The following is a 27,829-nucleotide window of genomic DNA, read 5'->3' on the forward strand; positions in this document are numbered from 1 at the left end:
ACAGACCGAGAAACCAGAGTAAAAGTTTCTCCTGCAACCCATTCCCTTTGTGTTAGATGAACGAACGTCTCTCCACGTGCTCAGTTATGAGAGATAAGTGTGTGTGAAAGCCGTCCTTCAACTAGCTTCTTGGGAACACAAAGTTTCTCTTCAGTTGCAAACTCCATTCCACACATATATATGGGGAGGTACTAGCTCCAACTCGGTGTTACAGTGAAAACTGCAGGAACTTCAAACCGGCACTAGGAAACAACTGAGAAACCAGAGTAAAAGTTTCTCCTGCAACCCGTTCCCTTTGTGCTAGATGAACGAACGTCTCTCCACATGCTCAGTTCTGAGAGATAAATGTGTGTGAAAGCCGTCCTTCACTTGCTTGTTGGGAACACAAATATTCTCTTCAGTTGCAAATTCCACTCCATACATATATATGGGGAGGTACTAGCTCCAACTCGGTTTTACAGTGAAATCAGCAGGAACTTCCAACCGGCACTAGGAAACAGACTGAGAAACCAGAATAAATGTTTCCCTGCAACCCGTTCCCTTTGTGCTAGATGAACGAAAGTCTCTCCACATGCTCAGTTCTGAGAGATAAGTGTGTGTGAAAGCCGTACTTAACCTAGCTTGTTGGGAACACAAAGTTTCTATTCAGTTGCAAACTCCACTCCATACATATATATGGGGAGGTACTAGCTACAACTCGGTTTTACAGTGAAAACTGCAGGAACTTCAAACCGGCACTAGGAAACAGACTGAGAAACCAGAGTAAAAGTTTCTCCTGCAAAACGTTCCCTTTGTGCTAGATGAACGAACTACTCTCCACATGCTCAGTTCTGAGAGATAAATGTGTGTGGAAGCCGTCCTTCAGCTAGCTTGTTGGGAACACAAAGTTTCTCTTCAGTTGCAAATTCCACTCCATACATATATATGGGGAGGTATTAGCTCCAACTCGGTTTTACAGTGAAATCTGCAGGAACGTCCAACCGGCACTAGGAAACAGACTGAGAAACCAGAGTAAAAGTTTCCCTGTAACTCGTTCCCTTTGTGCTAGATGAACGAACGTCTCTCCACATGCTTAGGTCTGAGAGATAAGTGTGTGTGAAAGCCATACTTAACCTAGCTTGTTGGGAACACAAAGTTTCTCTTCAGTTGCAAACACCACTCCATACATATATATGGGGAGGTACTAGCTCCAACTCGGTTTTACAGTGAAAACTGCAGTAACTTCAAACCGGCACTAGGAAACAGACTGAGAAATCAGAGTAAAAGTTTCTCCTGCAAAACGTTCCCTTTGTGCTAGATGAACGAACGTCTCTCCACATGCTCAGTTCTGAGAGATAAGTGTGTGTGAAAGCCGTCCTTCACCTAGCTTGTTGGGAACACAAAGTTTCTCTTCAGTTGCAAACTCCACTCCATACATGTATATGGGGAGGAACTAGCTCCAACTCAGTTTTACAGTGAAAACTGCAGGAACTTCAAACCGGCACTAGGAAACAGACCGAGAAACCAGACTAAATGTTTCTCCTGCAACCCGTTCCCTATGTGTTAGATGAACGAACGTCTCTCCAGATGCTCAGTTCTGAGAGATAAGTGTGTGTGAAAGCCGTCCTTCACCTAGCTTGTTGGGAACACAAAGTTTCTCTTCAGTTGCAAACTCCACTCCACACATATATATGGGGAGGTACTAGCTCCAACTCGGTTTTACAGTGAAAACTGCAGGAACTTCCAACCGGCACTAGGAAACAGACTGAGAAACCAGAGTAAAAGTTTCTCCTGCAACCCGTTCCCTTTGGGCTAGATGAACGATCGTCTCTCCACATGCTCAGTTCTGAGAGAAATGTGTGTTTGAAAGCCGTCCTTCACCTAGCTTGTTGGGAACACAAAGTTTCTCTTCAGATGCAAACTCCACTCCATACATATAGATGGGGATGTACTAGCCCCAACTCGATTTTACAGTGAAAACTGCAGGAAATTCAAACCGGCACTAGGGAACAGACTGAGAAAGCAGAGTAAAAGTTTCTCCTGCAACACATTCCCTTTGTGCTAGATGAACGAACGTCTCTCCACATGCTCAGTTCTGAGAGATAAATGTGTGTGAAAGCCGTACTTCACCTAGCTTGTTGGGAACACAATGTTTCTCTTCAGTTGCAAAATCCACTCCATACATATTTATTGGGAGGTACTAGCTCCAATACGGTAGTACAGTGAAAATTGCAGGAACTTCAAACCGGCACTAGGAAACAGACTGAGAAACCAGAGTAAAAGTTTCTCCTGCAACCCGTTCCCTTTGTGCTAGATGAACGAAAGTCCCTCCACATGCTCAGATCTGAGAGATAAGTGTGTGTGGAAGCCGTACTTCACCTAGCTTGTTGGGAACACAAAGTTTCTCTTCAGTTGCAAACTCCACTCAATACATATATTTGGGGAGGTACTAGCTCCAACTCGGTTTAACAGTGAAAATTGCAGGAACTTCAAACAGGCACTAGGAAACAGACTGAGAAACCAGAGTAAAAGTTTCACCTGCAACCCGTTCCCTTTGTGCTAGATGAACGAACGTCTCTCCACATGCTCAGTTCTGAGAGATAAGTGTGTGTGAAAGCCGTCCTTCACCTAGCTTGTTGGGAACACAAAGTTTCTCTTCAGTTGCAAACTCCACTCCATACATATATATGGGGAGGTACTAGCTCCAACTCGGTTTTACAGTGAAAACTGCAGGAACTTCAAAACGGCACTAGGAAACAGACTGAGAAACCAGAGTAAAAGTTTTTCCTGCAACCCATTCCCATTGTGCTAGATGAACGAACGTCTCTCCACATGCTCAGTTCTGAGAGATAAGTGTGTGTGAAAGCCGTCCTGCACCTTGCTTGTTGGGAACACAAAGTTTCTCTTCAGTTGCAAACACCACTCCATACATATATATGGGGAGGTACTAGCTCCAACTCGGTTTTACAGTGAAAACTGCAGGAACTTCATACTGGCACTAGGAAACAGACCGAGAAACCAGAGTATATGTTTCTCCTGCAAACCGTTCCCTTTGTGCTAGATGAACGAACGTCTCTCCACATGCTCAGTTCTGAGAGATAAGTGTGTGTGAAAGCCGTCCTTCACCTTGCTTGTTGGGAACACAAAGTTTCTCTTCTGTTGCAAACTCCACTCCATACATATATAAGGGGAGGTACTAGTTCCAACTCGGTTTTACAGTGAAAACTGCAGGAACTTCAAACCGGCATTAGGAAACAGGCTGAGAACCCAGATTCAAATTTCTCCTGCAACCCGTTCCCTTTGTGCTAGATGAACAAACGTCTCTCCACATGCTCAGTTCTGAGAAATAAGTGTGTGTGAAAGCCATCCTTCACCTAGCTTGTTGGGAACACAAAGTTTCTCTTCAGTTGCAAACTCCACTCCATACATATATATGGGGAGGTACTAGCTCCAACTCGGTTTTACAGTGAAAACTGCAGGAACTTCAAACCGGCACTAGGAAACAGACTGAGAAACCAGAGGAAAAGTTTCTCCTGCAACCCGTTCCTTTTGTGCTAGATGAACGAACGTCTCTCCACATGCTCAGTTCTGAGAGATAAGTGTGTGTGAAAGCCGTCCTTCACCTAGCTTGTTGGGAACACAAAGTTTCTCTTCAGTTGCAAACTCCACTCCATACATATATATGGGGAGGTACTAGCTCCAACTCGGTTTTACAGTGAAAACTGCAGGAACTTCAAACCTGCACTAGGAAACAGACCGAGAAACCAGAGTAAAAGTTTCTCCTGCAACCCGTTCCCTTTGTGCTAGATGAACGAACGTCTCTCCACACGCTCAGTTCTGATAGATAAGTGTGTGTGAAAGCCGTCCTTCACCTAGCTTGTTGGGAACACAAAGTTTCTCTTAAGTTGCAAACTCCACTCCATACATATATATGGGGAGGTAATAGCTCCAACTCGGTTTTACAGTGAAAATTGCAGGAACTTCAAACCGGCAGTAGTGAACAGACTGAGAAACCAGAGTAAAAGTTTCTCCTGCAACCCGTTCCCTTTGTGCTAGATGAACGAACGTCTCTCCACATGCTCAGTTCTGAGAGATAAGTGTGTGTGAAAGCCGTCCTTCACCTGGCTTTTTGGGAACACACAGTTTCTCTTCAGATGCAAACTCCAGTCCATACATATATACGGGAAGGTACTAGCTCCAACTCGGTTTTACAGTGAAAACTGCAGGAACTTCAAACCGGCACTAGGAAACAGACTGAGAAACCAGAGTAAAAGTTTTTCCTGCAACCCATTCCCATTGTGCTAGATGAACGAACGTCTCTCCACATGCTCAGTTCTGAGAGATAAGTGTGTGTGAAAGCCGTCCTGCACCTTGCTTGTTGGGAACACAAAGTTTCTCTTCAGTTGCAAACACCACTCCATACATATATATGGGGAGGTACTAGCTCCAACTCGGTTTTACAGTGAAAACTGCAGGAACTTCATACTGGCACTAGGAAACAGACCGAGAAACCAGAGTATATGTTTCTCCTGCAAACCGTTCCCTTTGTGCTAGATGAACGAACGTCTCTCCACATGCTCAGTTCTGAGAGATAAGTGTGCGTGAAAGCCGTCCTTCACCTAGCTTGTTGGGAACACAAAGTTTCTCTTCAGTTGCAAATTCCACTCCATAGATATATATGGGTAGGTACTAGCTCCAACTCGGTTTTACAGTGAAAACTGCAGGAACTTCAAACCGGCACTAGGAAACAGACTGAGAAACCAGAGAAAAAGTTTCTCCTGCAACCCGTTCCCTTTGTGCTAGATGAACGAACGTCTCTCCACATGCTCAGTTCTGAGAGATAAGTGTGTGTGAAAGCCATCCTTCACCTAGCTTGTTGGGAACACAAAGTTTCTCTTCAGTTGCAAACTCCACTCCATACATATATATGGGGAGGTACTAGCTCCAACTCGGTTTTACAGTGAAAACTGCAGGAACTTCAAAACGGCACTAGGAAACAGACTGAGAAACCAGAGTAAAAGTTTTTCCTGCAACCCATTCCCATTGTGCTAGATGAACGAACGTCTCTCCACATGCTCAGTTCTGAGAGATAAGTGTGTGTGAAAGCCGTCCTGCACCTTGCTTGTTGGGAACACAAAGTTTCTCTTCAGTTGCAAACACCACTCCATACATATATATGGGGAGGTACTAGCTCCAACTCGGTTTTACAGTGAAAACTGCAGGAACTTCATACTGGCACTAGGAAACAGACCGAGAAACCAGAGTATATGTTTCTCCTGCAAACCGTTCCCTTTGTGCTAGATGAACGAACGTCTCTCCACATGCTCAGTTCTGAGAGATAAGTGTGTGTGAAAGCCGTCCTTCACCTTGCTTGTTGGGAACACAAAGTTTCTCTTCTGTTGCAAACTCCACTACATACATATATAAGGGGAGGTACTAGTTCCAACTCGGTTTTACAGTGAAAACTGCAGGAACTTCAAACCGGCATTAGGAAACAGGCTGAGAACCCAGATTCAAATTTCTCCTGCAACCCGTTCCCTTTGTGCTAGATGAACGAACGTCTCTCCACATGCTCAGTTCTGAGAAATAAGTGTGTGTGAAAGCCATCCTTCACCTAGCTTGTTGGGAACACAAAGTTTCTCTTCAGTTGCAAACTCCACTCCATACATATATATGGGGAGGTACTAGCTCCAACTCGGTTTTACAGTGAAAACTGCAGGAACTTCAAACCGGCACTAGGAAACAGACTGAGAAACCAGAGGAAAAGTTTCTCCTGCAACCCGTTCCTTTTGTGCTAGATGAACGAACGTCTCTCCACATGCTCAGTTCTGAGAGATAAGTGTGTGTGAAAGCCGTCCTTCACCTAGCTTGTTGGGAACACAAAGTTTCTCTTCAGTTGCAAACTCCACTCCATACATATATATGGGGAGGTACTAGCTCCAACTCGGTTTTACAGTGAAAACTGCAGGAACATCAAACCAGCACTAGGAAACAGACTGAGAAACCAGAGTAAAAGTTTCTCCTGCAACCCGTTCCCTTTGTGCTAGATGAACGAACGTCTCTCCACATGCTCAGTTCTGAGAGATAAGTGTGTGTGAAAGCCGTCCTTCACCTAGCTTGTTGGGAACACAAAGTTTCACTTCAGTTGCAAACTCCAGTCCATACATATATATGGGCAGGTACTAGCTCCAACTCGGTTTTACAGTGAAAACTGCAGGAACTTCAAACCTGCACTAGGAAACAGACCGAGAAACCAGAGTAAAAGTTTCTCCTGCAACCCGTTCCCTTTGTGCTAGATGAACGAACGTCTCTCCACACGCTCAGTTCTGATAGATAAGTGTGTGTGAAAGCCGTCCTTCACCTAGCTTGTTGGGAACACAAAGTTTCTCTTAAGTTGCAAACTCCACTCCATACATATATATGGGGAGGTAATAGCTCCAACTCGGTTTTACAGTGAAAATTGCAGGAACTTCAAACCGGCAGTAGTGAACAGACTGAGAAACCAGAGTAAAAGTTTCTCCTGCAACCCGTTCCCTTTGTGCTAGATGAACGAACGTCTCTCCACATGCTCAGTTCTGAGAGATAAGTGTGTGTGAAAGCCGTCCTTCACCTGGCTTTTTGGGAACACACAGTTTCTCTTCAGATGCAAACTCCAGTCCATACATATATACGGGAAGGTACTAGCTCCAACTCGGTTTTACAGTGAAAACTGCAGGAACTTCAAACCGGCACTAGGAAACAGACTGAGAAACCAGAGTAAAAGTTTTTCCTGCAACCCATTCCCATTGTGCTAGATGAACGAACGTCTCTCCACATGCTCAGTTCTGAGAGATAAGTGTGTGTGAAAGCCGTCCTGCACCTTGCTTGTTGGGAACACAAAGTTTCTCTTCAGTTGCAAACACCACTCCATACATATATATGGGGAGGTACTAGCTCCAACTCGGTTTTACAGTGAAAACTGCAGGAACTTCATACTGGCACTAGGAAACAGACCGAGAAACCAGAGTATATGTTTCTCCTGCAAACCGTTCCCTTTGTGCTAGATGAACGAACGTCTCTCCACATGCTCAGTTCTGAGAGATAAGTGTGTGTGAAAGCCGTCCTTCACCTTGCTTCTTGGGAACACAAAGTTTCTCTTCTGTTGCAAACTCCACTCCATACATATATAAGGGGAGGTACTAGTTCCAACTCGGTTTTACAGTGAAAACTGCAGGAACTTCAAACCGGCATTAGGAAACAGGCTGAGAACCCAGATTCAAATTTCTCCTGCAACCCGTTCCCTTTGTGCTAGATGAACGAACGTCTCTCCACATGCTCAGTTCTGAGAAATAAGTGTGTGTGAAAGCCATCCTTCACCTAGCTTGTTGGGAACACAAAGATTCTCTTCAGTTGCAAACTCCACTCCATACATATATATGGGGAGGTACTAGCTCCAACTCGGTTTTACAGTGAAAACTGCAGGAACTTCAAACCGGCACTAGGAAACAGACAGAGAAACCAGAGGAAAAGTTTCCCCTGCAACCCGTTCCTTTTGTGCTAGATGAACGAACGTCTCTCCACATGCTCAGTTCTGAGAGAAAAGTGTGTGTGAAAGCCGTCCTTCAACTAGCTTGTTGGGAACACAAAGTTTCTCTTCAGTTGCAAACTCCACTCCATACATATATATGGGGAGGTACTAGCTCCAACTCGGTTTTACAGTGAAAACTGCAGGAACATCAAACCAGCACTAGGAAACAGACTGAGAAACCAGAGTAAATGTTTCTCCTGCAACCCGTTCCCTTTGTGCTAGATGAACGAACGTCTCTCCACATGCTCAGTTCTGAGAGATAAGTGTGTGTGAAAGCCGTCCTTCACCTAGCTTGTTGGGAACACAAAGTTTCTCTTCAGTTGCAAACTCCAGTCCATACATATATATGGGCAGGTACTAGCTCCAACTCGGTTTTACAGTGAAAACTGCAGGAACTTCAAACCTGCACTAGGAAACAGACCGAGAAACCAGAGTAAAAGTTTCTCCTGCAACCCGTTCCCTTTGTGCTAGATGAACGAACGTCTCTCCACACGCTCAGTTCTGATAGATAAGTGTGTGTGAAAGCCGTCCTTCACCTAGCTTGTTGGGAACACAAAGTTTCTCTTAAGTTGCAAACTCCACTCCATACATATATATGGGGAGGTAATAGCTCCAACTCGGTTTTACAGTGAAAATTGCAGGAACTTCAAACCGGCAGTAGTGAACAGACTGAGAAACCAGAGTAAAAGTTTCTCCTGCAACCCGTTCCCTTTGTGCTAGATGAACGAACGTCTCTCCACATGCTCAGTTCTGAGAGATAAGTGTGTGTGAAAGCCGTCCTTCACCTGGCTTTTTGGGAACACAAAGTTTCTCTTCAGATGCAAACTCCATTCCATACATATATACGGGAAGGTAGTAGCTCCAACTCGGTTTTACAGTGAAAACTGCAGGAACTTCAAAACGGCACTAGGAAACAGACTGAGAAAACAGAGTAAAAGTTTCACATGCAACACTTTCCCGTTGTGCTAGATGAACGAACGTCTCTCCACATGCTCAGTTCTGAGAGATAAGTGTGTGTGAAAGCCGTTCTTTACCTAGCTTGTTGGGAATACAAAGTTTCTCTACAGTTGCAAATTCCACTCCATACATATATATGGGGAGGTACTAGCTCCAACTCGGTTTTACAGTGAAAACTGCAGGAACTTCAAACCGGCACTAGAAAACAGACTGAGAAAGAAGAGTAAAAGTTTCCTCTGCAAATCGTTCCCTTTGTGCTAGATGAACGAACGTCTCTCCACAAGCTCATTTCTGAGAGATAAGTGTGTGTGAAAGCCGTCCTTCACCTATCTTGTTGGGAACACAAAGTTTCTCTTCAGTTGCAAACTCCAATCCATACATATATATGGGGAGGTACTAGCTCCAACCCGGTTTTACAGTGAAAACTGCAGGAACTTCAAAAAGGCACTAGGAAACAGACTGAGAAACCAGAATAAAAGCTTCTCCTGTAACCCGTTCCCTTTGTGCTAGATGAACGAACGTCTCTCCACATGCTCAGTTCGGACAGAGAAGTGTGTGTGAAAGCCGTCCTTCACCTAGCTTGTTGGGAACACGAAGTTTCTCTTCAGTTGCAAAATCCAGTCCATACATATATATGGGGAGGTACTAGCTCCAACCCGGTTTTACAGTGAAAACTGCAGGAACTTCAAACCGGCACTAGGAAACAGACTGAGAAACCAGAGGAAAAGTTTCTCCTGCAACCCGTTCCTTTTGTGCTAGATGAACGAACGTCTCTCCACATGCTCAGTTCTGAGAGATAAGTGTGTGTGAAAGCCGTCCTTCACCTAGCTTGTTGGGAACACAAAGTTTCTCTTCAGTTGCAAACTCCACTCCATACATATATATGGGGAGGTACTAGCTCCAACTCGGTTTTACAGTGAAAACTGCAGGAACATCAAACCAGCACTAGGAAACAGACTGAGAAACCAGAGTAAAACTTTCTCCTGCAACCCGTTCCCTTTGTGCTAGATGAACGAACGTCTCTCCACATGCTCAGTTCTGAGAGATAAGTGTGTGTGAAAGCCGTCCTTCACCTAGCTTGTTGGGAACACAAAGTTTCTCTTCAGTTGCAAACTCCAGTCCATACATATATATGGGCAGGTACTAGCTCCAACTCGGTTTTACAGTGAAAACTGCAGGAACTTCAAACCTGCACTAGGAAACAGACCGAGAAACCAGAGTAAAAGTTTCTCCTGCAACCCGTTCCCTTTGTGCTAGATGAACGAACGTCTCTCCACACGCTCAGTTCTGATAGATAAGTGTGTGTGAAAGCCGTCCTTCACCTAGCTTGTTGGGAACACAAAGTTTCTCTTCAGTAGCAAACTCCACTCCATACATATATATGGGGAGGTACTAGCTCCAACTCGGTTTTACAGTGAAATCTGCAGGAACTTCAAACCGGCACTAGAAAACAGACCGAGAAACCAGAGTAAAAGTTTCTCCTGCAACTCGTTCCTTTGTGTTAGATGAACAAACGTCTCTCCACGTGCTCAGTTCTGAGAGATAAGTGTGTGTGAAAGCCGTCCTTCAACTAGCTTCTTGGGAACACAAAGTTTCTCTTCAGTTGCAAACTCCATTCCACACATATATATGGGGAAGTACTAGCTCCAACTCGGTGTTACAGTGAAAACTGCAGGAACTTCAAACCGGCACTAGGAAACAACTGAGAAACCAGAGTAAAAGTTTCTCCTGCAACCCTTTCCCTTTGTGCTAGATGAACGAACGTCTCTCCACATGCTCAGTTCTGAGAGATAAGTGTGTGTGAAAGCCGTCCTTCACCTAGATTGTTGGGAACACAAAGTTTCTCTTCAGTTGCAAACTCCACTCCATACATATATATGGGGAGGTACTAGCTCCAACTCAGTTTTACGGTGAAAACTGCAGGAACTTCAAACCGGCACTAGGAAACAGACCGAGAAACCAGAGTAAAAGTTTCTCCTGCAACACGTTCCCTTTGTGTTAGATGAACGAACGTCTCTCCACGTGCTCAGTTCTGAGAGATAAGTGTGTGTGAAAGCCGTCCTTCAACTAGCTTCTAGGGAACACAAAGTTTCTCTTCAGTTGCAAACTCCATTCCACACATATATATGGGGAGGTACTAGCTCCAACTCGTTGTTACAGTGAAAACTGCAGGAACTTCAAACCGGCACTAGGAAACAACTGAGAAACCAGAGTAAAAGTTTCTCCTGCAACCCGTTCCCTTTGTGCTAGATGAACGAACGTCTCTCCACATGCTCAGTTCTGAGAGATAAGTGTGTGTGAAAGCCGTCCTTCACCTAGCTTGTTGGGAACACAAATATTCTCTTCAGTTGCAAACCCCACTCCATACATATATATGGGGAGGTACTAGCTCCAACTCAGTTTTACAGTGAAAACTGCAGGAACTTCAAACCGGCACTAGGAAACAGACCGAGAAACCAGAGTAAAAGTTTCTCCTGCAACCCATTCCCTTTGTGTTAGATGAACGAACGTCTCTCCACGTGCTCAGTTATGAGAGATAAGTGTGTGTGAAAGCCGTCCTTCAACTAGCTTCTTGGGAACACAAAGTTTCTCTTCAGTTGCAAACTCCATTCCACACATATATATGGGGAGGTACTAGCTCCAACTCGGTGTTACAGTGAAAACTGCAGGAACTTCAAACCGGCACTAGGAAACAACTGAGAAACCAGAGTAAAAGTTTCTCCTGCAACCCGTTCCCTTTGTGCTAGATGAACGAACGTCTCTCCACATGCTCAGTTCTGAGAGATAAATGTGTGTGAAAGCCGTCCTTCACTTGCTTGTTGGGAACACAAATATTCTCTTCAGTTGCAAATTCCACTCCATACATATATATGGGGAGGTACTAGCTCCAACTCGGTTTTACAGTGAAATCAGCAGGAACTTCCAACCGGCACTAGGAAACAGACTGAGAAACCAGAATAAATGTTTCCCTGCAACCCGTTCCCTTTGTGCTAGATGAACGAAAGTCTCTCCACATGCTCAGTTCTGAGAGATAAGTGTGTGTGAAAGCCGTACTTAACCTAGCTTGTTGGGAACACAAAGTTTCTATTCAGTTGCAAACTCCACTCCATACATATATATGGGGAGGTACTAGCTACAACTCGGTTTTACAGTGAAAACTGCAGGAACTTCAAACCGGCACTAGGAAACAGACTGAGAAACCAGAGTAAAAGTTTCTCCTGCAAAACGTTCCCTTTGTGCTAGATGAACGAACTACTCTCCACATGCTCAGTTCTGAGAGATAAATGTGTGTGGAAGCCGTCCTTCAGCTAGCTTGTTGGGAACACAAAGTTTCTCTTCAGTTGCAAATTCCACTCCATACATATATATGGGGAGGTATTAGCTCCAACTCGGTTTTACAGTGAAATCTGCAGGAACGTCCAACCGGCACTAGGAAACAGACTGAGAAACCAGAGTAAAAGTTTCCCTGTAACTCGTTCCCTTTGTGCTAGATGAACGAACGTCTCTCCACATGCTTAGGTCTGAGAGATAAGTGTGTGTGAAAGCCGTCCTTCACCTAGCTTGTTGGGAACACAAAGTTTCTCTTCAGTTGCAAACTACACTCCATACATATATATGGGGAGGTACTAGCTCCAACTCGGTTTTACAGTGAAAACTGCAGGAACTTCAAAACGGCACTAGGAAACAGACTGAGAAAACAGAGTAAAAGTTTTTCTTGCAACCCATTCCCATTGTGCTAGATGAACGAACGTCTCTCCACATGCTCAGTTCTGAGAGATAAGTGTGTGTGAAAGCCGTCCTGCACCTTGCTTGTTGGGAACACAAAGTTTCTCTTCAGTTGCAAACACCACTCCATACATATATATGGGGAGGTACTAGCTCCAACTCGGTTTTACAGTGAAAACTGCAGGAACTTCATACTGGCACTAGGAAACAGACCGAGAAACCAGAGTAAATGTTTCTCCTGCAACCCGTTCCCTTTGTGCTAGATGAACGAACGTCTCTCCACATGCTCAGTTCTGAGAGATAAGTGTGTGTGAAAGCCGTCCTTCACCTTGCTTGCTGGGAACACAAAGTTTCTCTTCTGTTGCAAACTCCACTCCATACATATATAAGGGGAGGTACTAGTTCCAACTCTGTTTTACAGTGAAAACTGCAGGAACTTCAAACCGGCATTAGGAAACAGGCTGAGAACCCAGATTAAAATTTCTCCTGCAACCCGTTCCCTTTGTGCTAGATGAACGAACGTCTCTCCACATGCTCAGTTCTGAGAGATAAGTGTGTGTGAAAGCCATCCTTCACCTAGCTTGTTGGGAACACAAAGTTTCTCTTCAGTTGCAAACTCCACTCCATACATATATATGGGGAGGTACTAGCTCCAACTCGGTTTTACAGTGAAAACTGCAGGAACTTGAAACCGGCAGTAGTAAACAGACTGAGAATCCAGAGTAAAAGTTTTTCCTGCAACCCATTCCCATTGTGCTAGATGAACGAACGTCTCTCCACATGCTCAGTTCTGAGAGATAATTGTGTGTGAAAGCCGTCCTTCACCTAGCTTGTTGGGAACACAAAGTTTCTCTTCAGTTGCAAACACCACTCCATACATATATATGGGGAGGTACTAGCTCCAACTCCGTTTTACAGTGAAAACTGCAGGAACTTCATACTGGCACTAGGAAACAGACCGAGAAACCACAGTAAATGTTTCTCCTGCAACCCGTTCCCTTTGTGCTAGATGAACGAACGTCTCTCCCCATGCTCAGTTCTGAGAGATAAGTGTGTGTGAAAGCCGTCCTTTACCTAGCTTGTTGGGAACACAAAGTTTCTATTCTGTTGCAAACTCCACTCCTTACATATATAAGGGGAGGTACTAGCTCCAACTCGGTTTTACAGTGAAAACTGCAGGAACTTCAAACCGGCATTAGGAAACAGACTGAGAACCCAGATTAAAATTTCTCCTGCAAGCCGTTCCCTTTGTGCTAGATGAACGAACGTCTCTCCACATGCTCAGTTCTGAGAGATAAGTGTGTGTGAAAGCCATCCTTCACCTAGCTTGTTGTGAACAAAAAGTTTCTCTTCAGTTGCAAACTCCACTCCATACATATATATGTGGAGGTACTAGCTCCAACTCGGTTTTACAGTGAAAACTGCAGGAACTTCAAAACGGCACTAGGAAACAGACTGAGAAACCAGAGTAAAAGTTTTTCCTGCAACCCATTCCCATTGTGCTAGATGAACGAACGTCTCTCCACATGCTCAGTTCTGAGAGATAAGTGTGTGTGAAAGCCGTCCTGCACCTTGCTTGTTGGGAACACAAAGTTTCTCTTCAGTTGCAAACACCACACCATACATATATATGGGGAGGTACTAGCTCCAACTCGGTTTTACAGTGAAAACTGCAGGAACTTCATACTGGCACTAGGAAACAGACCGAGAAACCAGAGTAAATGTTTCTCCTGCAACCAGTTCCCTTTGTGCTAGATGAACGAACGTCTCTCCACATGCTCACTTCTGAGAGATAAGTGTGTGTGAAAGCCGTCCTTTACCTAGCTTGTTGGGAACACAAAGTTTCTCTTCTGTTGCAAACTCCACTCCATACATATATAAGGGGAGGTACTAGTTCCAACTCGGTTTTACAGTGAAAACTGCAGGAACTTCAAACCGGCATTAGGAAACAGGCTGAGAACCCAGATTAAAATTTCTCCTGCAACCCGTTCCCTTTGTGCTAGATGAACGAACGTCTCTCCACATGCTCAGTTCTGAGAGATAAGTGTGTGTGAAAGCCATCCTTCACCTAGCTTGTTGGGAACACAAAGTTTCTCTTCAGTTGCAAACTCCACTCCATACATATATATGGGGAGGTACTAGCTCCAACTCGGTTTTACAGTGAAAACTGCAGGAACTTCAAAACGGCACTAGGAAACAGACTGAGAAACCAGAGTAAAAGTTTTTCCTGCAACCCATTCCCATTGTGCTAGATGAACGAACGTCTCTCCACATGCTCAGTTCTGAGAGATAAGTGTGTGTGAAAGCCGTCCTGCACCTTGCTTGTTGGGAACACAAAGTTTCTCTTCAGTTGCAAACACCACTCCATACATATATATGGGGAGGTACTAGCTCCAACTCGGTTTTACAGTGAAAACTGCAGGAACTTCATACTGGCACTAGGAAACAGACCGAGAAACCAGAGTATATGTTTCTCCTGCAAACCGTTCCATTTGTGCTAGATGAACGAACGTCTCTCCACATGCTCAGTTCTGAGAGATAAGTGTGTGTGAAAGCCGTCCTTCACCTTGCTTGTTGGGAACACAAAGTTTCTCTTCTGTTGCAAACTCCACTCCATACATATATAAGGGGAGGTACTAGTTCCAACTCGGTTTTACAGTGAAAACTGCAGGAACTTCAAACCGGCATTAGGAAACAGGCTGAGAACCCAGATTCAAATTTCTCCTGCAACCCGTTCCCTTTGTGCTAGATGAACGAACGTCTCTCCACATGCTCAGTTCTGAGAAATAAGTGTGTGTGAAAGCCATCCTTCACCTAGCTTGTTGGGAACACAAAGTTTCTCTTCAGTTGCAAACTCCACTCCATACATATATATGGGGAGGTACTAGCTCCAACTCGGTTTTACAGTGAAAACTGCAGGAACTTCAAACCGGCACTAGGAAACAGACTGAGAAACCAGAGGAAAAGTTTCTCCTGCAACCCGTTCCTTTTGTGCTAGATGAACGAACGTCTCTCCACATGCTCAGTTCTGAGAGATAAGTGTGTGTGAAAGCCGTCCTTCACCTAGCTTGTTGGGAACACAAAGTTTCTCTTCAGTTGCAAACTCCACTCCATACATATATATGGGGAGGTACTAGCTCCAACTCGGTTTTACAGTGAAAACTGCAGGAACATCAAACCAGCACTAGGAAACAGACTGAGAAACCAGAGTAAAAGTTTCTCCTGCAACCCGTTCCCTTTGTGCTAGATGAACGAATGTCTCTCCACATGCTCAGTTCTGAGAGATAAGTGTGTGTGAAAGCCGTCCTTCACCTAGCTTGTTGGGAACACAAAGTTTCTCTTCAGTTGCAAACTCCAGTCCATACATATATATGGGCAGGTACTAGCTCCAACTCGGTTTTACAGTGAAAACTGCAGGAACTTCAAACCTGCACTAGGAAACAGACCGTGAAACCAGAGTAAAAGTTTCTCCTGCAACCCGTTCCCTTTGTGCTAGATGAACGAACGTCTCTCCACACGCTCAGTTCTGATAGATAAGTGTGTGTGAAAGCCGTCCTTCACCTAGCTTGTTGGGAACACAAAGTTTCTCTTAAGTTGCAAACTCCACTCCATACATATATATGGGGAGGTAATAGCTCCAACTCGGTTTTACAGTGAAAATTGCAGGAACTTCAAACCGGCAGTAGTGAACAGACTGAGAAACCAGAGTAAAAGTTTCTCCTGCAACCCGTTCCCTTTGTGCTAGATGAACGAACGTCTATCCACATGCTCAGTTCTGAGAGATAAGTGTGTGTGAAAGCCGTCCTTCACCTGGCTTTTTGGGAACACAAAGTTTCTCTTCAGATGCAAACACCAGTCCATACATATATACGGGAAGGTACTAGCTCCAACTCGGTTTTACAGTGAAAACTGCAGGAACTTCAAACCGGCACTAGGAAACAGACTGAGAAAACAGAGTAAAAGTTTCACATGCAACACTTTCCCGTTGTGCTAGATGAACGAACGTCTCTCCACATGCTCAATTCTGAGAGATAAGTGTGTGTGAAAGCCGTTCTTTAGCTAGATTGTTGGGAATACAAAGTTTCTCTACAGTTGCAAATTCCACTCCATACATATATATGGGGAGGTACTAGCTCCAACTCGGTTTTACAGTGAAAACTGCAGGAACTTCAAACCGGCACTAGAAAACAGACTGAGAAAGAAGAGTAAAAGTTTCCTCTGCAAATCGTTCCCTTTGTGCTAGATGAACGAACGTCTCTCCACAAGCTCATTTCTGAGAGATAAGTGTGTGTGAAAGCCGTCCTTCACCTATCTTGTTGGGAACACAAAGTTTCTCTTCAGTTGCAAACTCCAATCCATACATATATATGGGGAGGTACAAGCTCCAACCCGGTTTTACAGTGAAAACTGCAGGAACTTCAAACAGGCACTAGGAAACAGACTGAGAAACCAGAATAAAAGCTTCTCCTGTAACCCGTTCCCTTTGTGCTAGATGAACGAACGTCTCTCCACATGCTCAGTTCGGACAGAGAAGTGTGTGTGAAAGCCGTCCTTCACCTAGCTTGTTGGGAACACGAAGTTTCTCTTCAGTTGCAAAATCCAGTCCATACATATATATGGGGAGGTACTAGCTCCAACCCGGTTTTACAGTGAAAACTGCAGGAACTTCAAACCGGCACTAGGAAACAGACTGAGAAACCAGAGGAAAAGTTTCTCCTGCAACCCGTTCCTTTTGTGCTAGATGAACGAACGTCTCTCCACATGCTCAGTTCTGAGAGATAAGTGTGTGTGAAAGCCGTCCTTCACCTAGCTTGTTGGGAACACAAAGTTTCTCTTCAGTTGCAAACTCCACTCCATACATATATATGGGGAGGTACTAGCTCCAACTCGGTTTTACAGTGAAAACTGCAGGAACATCAAACCAGCACTAGGAAACAGACTGAGAAACCAGAGTAAAAGTTTCTCCTGCAACCCGTTCCCTTTGTGCTAGATGAACGAACGTCTCTCCACATGCTCAGTTCTGAGAGATAAGTGTGTGTGAAAGCCGTCCTTCACCTAGCTTGTTGGGAACACAAAGTTTCTCTTCAGTTGCAAACTCCAGTCCATACATATATATGGGCAGGTACAAGCTCCAACTCGGTTTTACAGTGAAAACTGCAGGAACTTCAAACCTGCACTAGGAAACAGACCGAGATACCAGAGTAAAAGTTTCTCCTGCAACCCGTTCCCTATGTGCTAGATGAACGAACGTCTCTCCACACGCTCAGTTCTGATAGATAAGTGTGTGTGAAAGCCGTCCTTCACCTAGCTTGTTGGGAACACAAAGTTTCTCTTCAGTAGCAAACTCCACTCCATACATATATATGGGGAGGTACTAGCTCCAACTCGGTTTTACAGTGAAATCTGCAGGAACTTCAAACCGGCACTAGAAAACAGACCGAGAAACCAGAGTAAAAGTTTCTCCTGCAACTCGTTCCTTTGTGTTAGATGAACAAACGTCTCTCCACGTGCTCAGTTCTGAGAGATAAGTGTGTGTGAAAGCCGTCCTTCAACTAGCTTCTTGGGAACACAAAGTTTCTCTTCAGTTGCAAACTCCATTCCACACATATATATGGGGAAGTACTAGCTCCAACTCGGTGTTACAGTGAAAACTGCAGGAACTTCAAACCGGCACTAGGAAACAACTGAGAAACCAGAGTAAAAGTTTCTCCTGCAACCCGTTCCCTTTGTGCTAGATGAACGAACGTCTCTCCACATGCTCAGTTCTGAGAGATAAGTGTGTGTGAAAGCCGTCCTTCACCTAGATTGTTGGGAACACAAAGTTTCTCTTCAGTTGCAAACTCCACTCCATACATATATATGGGGAGGTACTAGCTCCAACTCAGTTTTACGGTGAAAACTGCAGGAACTTCAAACCGGCACTAGGAAACAGACCGAGAAACCAGAGTAAAAGTTTCTCCTGCAACCCGTTCCCTTTGTGTTAGATGAACGAACGTCTCTCCACGTGCTCAGTTCTGAGAGATAAGTGTGTGTGAAAGCCGTCCTTCAACTAGCTTCTAGGGAACACAAAGTTTCTCTTCAGTTGCAAACTCCATTCCACACATATATATGGGGAGGTACTAGCTCCAACTCGGTGTTACAGTGAAAACTGCAGGAACTTCAAACCGGCACTAGGAAACAACTGAGAAACCAGAGTAAAAGTTTCTCCTGCAACCCGTTCCCTTTGTGCTAGATGAACGAACGTCTCTCCACATGCTCAGTTCTGAGAGATAAGTTTGTGTGAAAGCCGTCCTTCACCTAGCTTGTTGGGAACACAAATATTCTCTTCAGTTGCAAACCCCACTCCATACATATATATGGGGAGGTACTAGCTCCAACTCAGTTTTACAGTGAAAACTGCAGGAACTTCAAACCGGCACTAGGAAACAGACCGAGAAACCAGAGTAAAAGTTTCTCCTGCAACCCATTCCCTTTGTGTTAGATGAACGAACGTCTCTCCACGTGCTCATTTATGAGAGATAAGTGTGTGTGAAAGCCGTCCTTCAACTAGCTTCTTGGGAACACAAAGTTTCTCTTCAGTTGCAAACTCCATTCCACACATATATATGGGGAGGTACTAGCTCCAACTCGGTGTTACAGTGAAAACTGCAGGAACTTCAAACCGGCACTAGGAAACAACTGAGAAACCAGAGTAAAAGTTTCTCCTGCAACCCGTTCCCTTTGTGCTAGATGAACGAACGTCTCTCCACATGCTCAGTTCTGAGAGATAAATGTGTGTGAAAGCCGTCCTTCACTTGCTTGTTGGGAACACAAATATTCTCTTCAGTTGCAAATTCCACTCCATACATATATATGGGGAGGTACTAGCTCCAACTCGGTTTTACAGTGAAATCAGCAGGAACTTCCAACCGGCACTAGGAAACAGACTGAGAAACCAGAATAAATGTTTCCCTGCAACCCGTTCCCTTTGTGCTAGATGAACGAAAGTCTCTCCACATGCTCAGTTCTGAGAGATAAGTGTGTGTGAAAGCCGTACTTAACCTAGCTTGTTGGGAACACAAAGTTTCTATTCAGTTGCAAACTCCACTCCATACATATATATGGGGAGGTACTAGCTACAACTCGGTTTTACAGTGAAAACTGCAGGAACTTCAAACCGGCACTAGGAAACAGACTGAGAAACCAGAGTAAAAGTTTCTCCTGCAAAACGTTCCCTTTGTGCTAGATGAACGAACTACTCTCCACATGCTCAGTTCTGAGAGATAAATGTGTGTGGAAGCCGTCCTTCAGCTAGCTTGTTGGGAACACAAAGTTTCTCTTCAGTTGCAAATTCCACTCCATACATATATATGGGGAGGTATTAGCTCCAACTCGGTTTTACAGTGAAATCTGCAGGAACGTCCAACCGGCACTAGGAAACAGACTGAGAAACCAGAGTAAAAGTTTCCCTGTAACTCGTTCCCTTTGTGCTAGATGAACGAACGTCTCTCCACATGCTTAGGTCTGAGAGATAAGTGTGTGTGAAAGCCATACTTAACCTAGCTTGTTGGGAACACAAAGTTTCTCTTCAGTTGCAAACACCACTCCATACATATATATGGGGAGGTACTAGCTCCAACTCGGTTTTACAGTGAAAACTGCAGTAACTTCAAACCGGCACTAGGAAACAGACTGAGAAACCAGAGTAAAAGTTTCTCCTGCAAAACGTTCCCTTTGTGCTAGATGAACGAACGTCTCTCCACATGCTCAGTTCTGAGAGATAAGTGTGTGTGAAAGCCGTCCTTCACCTAGCTTGTTGGGAACACAAAGTTTCTCTTCAGTTGCAAACTCCACTCCATACATGTATATGGGGAGGAACTAGCTCCAACTCAGTTTTACAGTGAAAACTGCAGGAACTTCAAACCGGCACTAGGAAACAGACCGAGAAACCAGACTAAATGTTTCTCCTGCAACCCGTTCCCTATGTGTTAGATGAACGAACGTCTCTCCAGATGCTCAGTTCTGAGAGATAAGTGTGTGTGAAAGCCGTCCTTCACCTAGCTTGTTGGGAACACAAAGTTCCTCTTCAGTTGCAAACTCCACTCCACACATATATATGGGGAGGTACTAGCTCCAACTCGGTTTTACAGTGAAAACTGCAGGAACTTCCAACCGGCACTAGGAAACAGACTGAGAAACCAGAGTAAAAGTTTCTCCTGCAACCCGTTCCCTTTGGGCTAGATGAACGATCGTCTCTCCACATGCTCAGTTCTGAGAGAAATGTGTGTTTGAAAGCCGTCCTTCACCTAGCTTGTTGGGAACACAAAGTTTCTCTTCAGATGCAAACTCCACTCCATACATATAGATGGGGATGTACTAGACCCAACTCGATTTTACAGTGAAAACTGCAGGAAATTCAAACCGGCACTAGGGAACAGACTGAGAAAGCAGAGTAAAAGTTTCTCCTGCAACCCATTCCCTTTGTGCTAGATGAACGAACGTCTCTCCACATGCTCAGTTCTGAGAGATAAATGTGTGTGAAAGCCGTACTTCACCTAGCTTGTTGGGAACACAATGTTTCTCTTCAGTTGCAAAATCCACTCCATACATATTTATTGGGAGGTACTAGCTCCAACACGGTAGTACAGTGAAAATTGCAGGAACTTCAAACCGGCACTAGGAAACAGACTGAGAAACCAGAGTAAAAGTTTCTCCTGCAACCCGTTCCCTTTGTGCTAGATGAACGAAAGTCCCTCCACATGCTCAGATCTGAGAGATAACTGTGTGTGGAAGCCGTACTTCACCTAGCTTGTTGGGAACACAAAGTTTCTCTTCAGTTGCAAACTCCACTCAATACATATATTTGGGGAGGTACTAGCTCCAACTCGGTTTAACAGTGAAAATTGCAGGAACTTCAAACAGGCACTAGGAAACAGACTGAGAAACCAGAGTAAAAGTTTCACCTGCAACCCGTTCCCTTTGTGCTAGATGAACGAACGTCTCTCCACATGCTCAGTTCTGAGAGATAAGTGTGTGTGAAAGCCGTTCTTTAGCTAGCTTGTTGGGAATACAAAGTTTCTCTACAGTTGCAAATTCCACTCCATACATATATATGGGGAGGTACTAGCTCCAACTCGGTTTTACAGTGAAAACTGCAGGAACTTCAAACCGGCACTAGAAAACAGACTGAGAAAGAAGAGTAAAAGTTTCCTCTGCAAATCGTTCCCTTTGTGCTAGATGAACGAACGTCTCTCCACAAGCTCATTTCTGAGAGATAAGTGTGTGTGAAAGCCGTCCTTCACCTATCTTGTTGGGAACACAAAGTTTCTCTTCAGTTGCAAACTCCAATCCATACATATATATGGGGAGGTACTAGCTCCAACCCGGTTTTACAGTGAAAACTGCAGGAACTTCAAACAGGCACTAGGAAACAGACTGAGAAACCAGAAAAAAAGCTTCTCCTGTAACCCGTTCCCTTTGTGCTAGATGAACGAACGTCTCTCCACATGCTCAGTTCGGACAGAGAAGTGTGTGTGAAAGCCGTCCTTCACCTAGCTTGTTGGGAACACGAAGTTTCTCTTCAGTTGCAAAATCCAGTCCATACATATATATGGGGAGGTACTAGCTCCAACCCGGTTTTACAGTGAAAACTGCAGGAACTTCAAACCGGCACTAGGAAACAGACTGAGAAACCAGAGGAAAAGTTTCTCCTGCAACCCGTTCCTTTTGTGCTAGATGAACGAACGTCTCTCCACATGCTCAGTTCTGAGAGATAAGTGTGTGTGAAAGCCGTCCTTCACCTAGCTTGTTGGGAACACAAAGTTTCTCTTCAGTTGCAAACTCCACTCCATACATATATATGGGGAGGTACTAGCTCCAACTCGGTTTTACAGTGAAAACTGCAGGAACATCAAACCAGCACTAGGAAACAGACTGAGAAACCAGAGTAAAAGTTTCTCCTGCAACCCGTTCCCTTTGTGCTAGATGAACGAACGTCTCTCCACATGCTCAGTTCTGAGAGATAAGTGTGTGTGAAAGCCGTCCTTCACCTAGCTTGTTGGGAACACAAAGTTTCTCTTCAGTTGCAAACTCCAGTCCATACATATATATGGGCAGGTACTAGCTCCAACTCGGTTTTACAGTGAAAACTGCAGGAACTTCAAACCTGCACTAGGAAACAGACCGAGAAACCAGAGTAAAAGTTTCTCCTGCAACCCGTTCCCTTTGTGCTAGATGAACGAACGTCTCTCCACACGCTCAGTTCTGATAGATAAGTGTGTGTGAAAGCCGTCCTTCACCTAGCTTGTTGGGAACACAAAGTTTCTCTTCAGTAGCAAACTCCACTCCATACATATATATGGGGAGGTACTAGCTCCAACTCGGTTTTACAGTGAAATCTGCAGGAACTTCAAACCGGCACTAGAAAACAGACCGAGAAACCAGAGTAAAAGTTTCTCCTGCAACTCGTTCCTTTGTGTTAGATGAACAAACGTCTCTCCACGTGCTCAGTTCTGAGAGATAAGTGTGTGTGAAAGCCGTCCTTCAACTAGCTTCTTGGGAACACAAAGTTTCTCTTCAGTTGCAAACTCCATTCCACACATATATATGGGGAAGTACTAGCTCCAACTCGGTGTTACAGTGAAAACTGCAGGAACTTCAAACCGGCACTAGGAAACAACTGAGAAACCAGAGTAAAAGTTTCTCCTGCAACCCGTTCCCTTTGTGCTAGATGAACGAACGTCTCTCCACATGCTCAGTTCTGAGAGATAAGTGTGTGTGAAAGCCGTCCTTCACCTAGATTGTTGGGAACACAAAGTTTCTCTTCAGTTGCAAACTCCACTCCATACATATATATGGGGAGGTACTAGCTCCAACTCAGTTTTACGGTGAAAACTGCAGGAACTTCAAACCGGCACTAGGAAACAGACCGAGAAACCAGAGTAAAAGTTTCTCCTGCAACCCGTTCCCTTTGTGTTAGATGAACGAACGTCTCTCCACGTGCTCAGTTCTGAGAGATAAGTGTGTGTGAAAGCCGTCCTTCAACTAGCTTCTAGGGAACACAAAGTTTCTCTTCAGTTGCAAACTCCATTCCACACATATATATGGGGAGGTACTAGCTCCAAATCGGTGTTACAGTGAAAACTGCAGGAACTTCAAACCGGCACTAGGAAACAACTGAGAAACCAGAGTAAAAGTTTCTCCTGCAACCCGTTCCCTTTGTGCTAGATGAACGAACGTCTCTCCACATGCTCAGTTCTGAGAGATAAGTTTGTGTGAAAGCCGTCCTTCACCTAGCTTGTTGGGAACACAAATATTCTCTTCAGTTGCAAACCCCACTCCATACATATATATGGGGAGGTACTAGCTCCAACTCAGTTTTACAGTGAAAACTGCAGGAACTTCAAACCGGCACTAGGAAACAGACCGAGAAACCAGAGTAAAAGTTTCTCCTGCAACCCATTCCCTTTGTGTTAGATGAACGAACGTCTCTCCACGTGCTCATTTATGAGAGATAAGTGTGTGTGAAAGCCGTCCTTCAACTAGCTTCTTGGGAACACAAAGTTTCTCTTCAGTTGCAAACTCCATTCCACACATATATATGGGGAGGTACTAGCTCCAACTCGGTGTTACAGTGAAAACTGCAGGAACTTCAAACCGGCACTAGGAAACAACTGAGAAACCAGAGTAAAAGTTTCTCCTGCAACCCGTTCCCTTTGTGCTAGATGAACGAACGTCTCTCCACATGCTCAGTTCTGAGAGATAAATGTGTGTGAAAGCCGTCCTTCACTTGCTTGTTGGGAACACAAATATTCTCTTCAGTTGCAAATTCCACTCCATACATATATATGGGGAGGTACTAGCTCCAACTCGGTTTTACAGTGAAATCAGCAGGAACTTCCAACCGGCACTAGGAAACAGACTGAGAAACCAGAATAAATGTTTCCCTGCAACCCGTTCCCTTTGTGCTAGATGAACGAAAGTCTCTCCACATGCTCAGTTCTGAGAGATAAGTGTGTGTGAAAGCCGTACTTAACCTAGCTTGTTGGGAACACAAAGTTTCTATTCAGTTGCAAACTCCACTCCATACATATATATGGGGAGGTACTAGCTACAACTCGGTTTTACAGTGAAAACTGCAGGAACTTCAAACCGGCACTAGGAAACAGACTGAGAAACCAGAGTAAAAGTTTCTCCTGCAAAACGTTCCCTTTGTGCTAGATGAACGAACTACTCTCCACATGCTCAGTTCTGAGAGATAAATGTGTGTGGAAGCCGTCCTTCAGCTAGCTTGTTGGGAACACAAAGTTTCTCTTCAGTTGCAAATTCCACTCCATACATATATATGGGGAGGTATTAGCTCCAACTCGGTTTTACAGTGAAATCTGCAGGAACGTCCAACCGGCACTAGGAAACAGACTGAGAAACCAGAGTAAAAGTTTCCCTGTAACTCGTTCCCTTTGTGCTAGATGAACGAACGTCTCTCCACATGCTTAGGTCTGAGAGATAAGTGTGTGTGAAAGCCATACTTAACCTAGCTTGTTGGGAACACAAAGTTTCTCTTCAGTTGCAAACACCACTCCATACATATATATGGGGAGGTACTAGCTCCAACTCGGTTTTACAGTGAAAACTGCAGTAACTTCAAACCGGCACTAGGAAACAGACTGAGAAACCAGAGTAAAAGTTTCTCCTGCAAAACGTTCCCTTTGTGCTAGATGAACGAACGTCTCTCCACATGCTCAGTTCTGAGAGATAAGTGTGTGTGAAAGCCGTCCTTCACCTAGCTTGTTGGGAACACAAAGTTTCTCTTCAGTTGCAAACTCCACTCCATACATGTATATGGGGAGGAACTAGCTCCAACTCAGTTTTACAGTGAAAACTGCAGGAACTTCAAACCGGCACTAGGAAACAGACCGAGAAACCAGACTAAATGTTTCTCCTGCAACCCGTTCCCTATGTGTTAGATGAACGAACGTCTCTCCAGATGCTCAGTTCTGAGAGATAAGTGTGTGTGAAAGCCGTCCTTCACCTAGCTTGTTGGGAACACAAAGTTCCTCTTCAGTTGCAAACTCCACTCCACACATATATATGGGGAGGTACTAGCTCCAACTCGGTTTTACAGTGAAAACTGCAGGAACTTCCAACCGGCACTAGGAAACAGACTGAGAAACCAGAGTAAAAGTTTCTCCTGCAACCCGTTCCCTTTGGGCTAGATGAACGATCGTCTCTCCACATGCTCAGTTCTGAGAGAAATGTGTGTTTGAAAGCCGTCCTTCACCTAGCTTGTTGGGAACACAAAGTTTCTCTTCAGATGCAAACTCCACTCCATACATATAGATGGGGATGTACTAGACCCAACTCGATTTTACAGTGAAAACTGCAGGAAATTCAAACCGGCACTAGGGAACAGACTGAGAAAGCAGAGTAAAAGTTTCTCCTGCAACCCATTCCCTTTGTGCTAGATGAACGAACGTCTCTCCACATGCTCAGTTCTGAGAGATAAATGTGTGTGAAAGCCGTACTTCACCTAGCTTGTTGGGAACACAATGTTTCTCTTCAGTTGCAAAATCCACTCCATACATATTTATTGGGAGGTACTAGCTCCAACACGGTAGTACAGTGAAAATTGCAGGAACTTCAAACCGGCACTAGGAAACAGACTGAGAAACCAGAGTAAAAGTTTCTCCTGCAACCCGTTCCCTTTGTGCTAGATGAACGAAAGTCCCTCCACATGCTCAGATCTGAGAGATAAGTGTGTGTGGAAGCCGTACTTCACCTAGCTTGTTGGGAACACAAAGTTTCTCTTCAGTTGCAAACTCCACTCAATACATATATTTGGGGAGGTACTAGCTCCAACTCGGTTTAACAGTGAAAATTGCAGGAACTTCAAACAGGCACTAGGAAACAGACTGAGAAACCAGAGTAAAAGTTTCACCTGCAACCCGTTCCCTTTGTGCTAGATGAACGAACGTCTCTCCACATGCTCAGTTCTGAGAGATAAGTGTGTGTGAAAGCCGTCCTTCACCTAGCTTGTTGGGAACACAAAGTTTCTCTTCATTTGCAAATTCCACTCCATAGATATATATGGGTAGGTACTAGCTCCAACTCGGTTTTACAGTGAAAACTGCAGGAACTTCAAACCGGCACTAGGAAACAGACTGAGAAACCAGAGAAAAAGTTTCTCCTGCAACCCGTTCCCTTTGTGCTAGATGAACGAACGTCTCTCCACAAGCTCATTTTTGAGACATAAGTGTGTGTGGAAGCCGTCCTTCACCTTGCTTGTTGGGAACACAAAGTTTCTCTTCAGTTGCAAACTCCACTCCATACATATATATGGGGAGGTACTAGCTCTATCTCGGTTTTACAGTGAAAACTGCAGGAACTTCAAACCGGCACTAGGAAACAGACTGAGAAACCAGAGTAACAGTTTCTCCTGCAACCCGTTCCTTTTGTGCTAGATGAACGTAGGTCTCTCCACATGCTCAGTTCTGAGAGATATGTGTGTGTGAAAGCCGTCCTTCACCTAGCTTGTTGGGAACACAAAGTTTCTCTTCAGTTGCAAACTCCACTCCACACATATTTATGGGTAGGTACTAGCTCCAACTCGGTTTTTCCAGTGAAAACTGCAGAAACTTCAAACCGACACTAGGAAACAGACTGAGAAACCTGAGTATAATTTCTCCTGCAACCCGTTCCCTTTGTGCTAGATGAACGAACGTCTCTCCACATGCTCAATTCTGAGAGATTAGTGTGTGTGAAAGCCGTCCTTCACCTAGCTTGTTGGGAACACAAAGTTTCCCTTCATTTGCTAACTCCACTCCATACATATATATGGGGAATTACTAGCTCCAACTCGGTTTTACAGTGAAAACTGCAGGAACTTCAAACCGGCACTAGGAAACAGACTGAGAAACCAGAGTAAAAGTTTCTCCTGCAACCCGTTCCTTTTGTGCTAGATGAACGAACGTCTGTCCACTTACTCAGTTCTGAGAGATAATTGTGTGTGAAAGCCGTCCTTCACCTAGCTTGTTGGGAACACAAAGTTTCTCTTCAGTTGCAAACTCCACTCCATACAGATATATGGGAATGTACTAGCTCCAACTCGAATTTACAGTGAAAATTGCAGGAACTTCAAACCGGCACTAGGAAACAGACTGAGAAACCAGAGTAAAAATATCTCCTGCAAACCGTTCCCTTTGTGCTAGATGAACGAACGTCTCTACACCTGCTCAGTTCTCAGAGATAAGTGTGTGTGAAAGCCGTCCTTCACCTAGCTTGTTGGGAACACAAAGTTTCTCTTCAGTTGCAAACTACACTCCGTACATATATATGGGGAAGTACTAGCTCCAACTCTGTTTTACAGTGAAAACTGCAGGAACTTCAAACCGGCACTAGGAAACAGACTGAGAAACCAGAGTAAAATTTTCTACTGCAACCCATTCCTTTTGTGCTAGATGAACGAACGTCCCTCCACATGCTCAGTTCTGAGAGATAAGTGTGTGTGAAAGCCGTCCTTCACCTAGCTTGTTGGGAACACAAATTTTCTCTTCTGTTGAAAACTCCACTCCATACACATATAAGGGGATGTACTAGCTCCAACTGGGTTTTACAGTGAAAATT

Source organism: Camelus bactrianus, chromosome 27, assembly GCF_048773025.1.
Source record: "Camelus bactrianus isolate YW-2024 breed Bactrian camel chromosome 27, ASM4877302v1, whole genome shotgun sequence".
In the NCBI taxonomy this organism is placed as follows: domain Eukaryota; kingdom Metazoa; phylum Chordata; class Mammalia; order Artiodactyla; family Camelidae; genus Camelus; species Camelus bactrianus.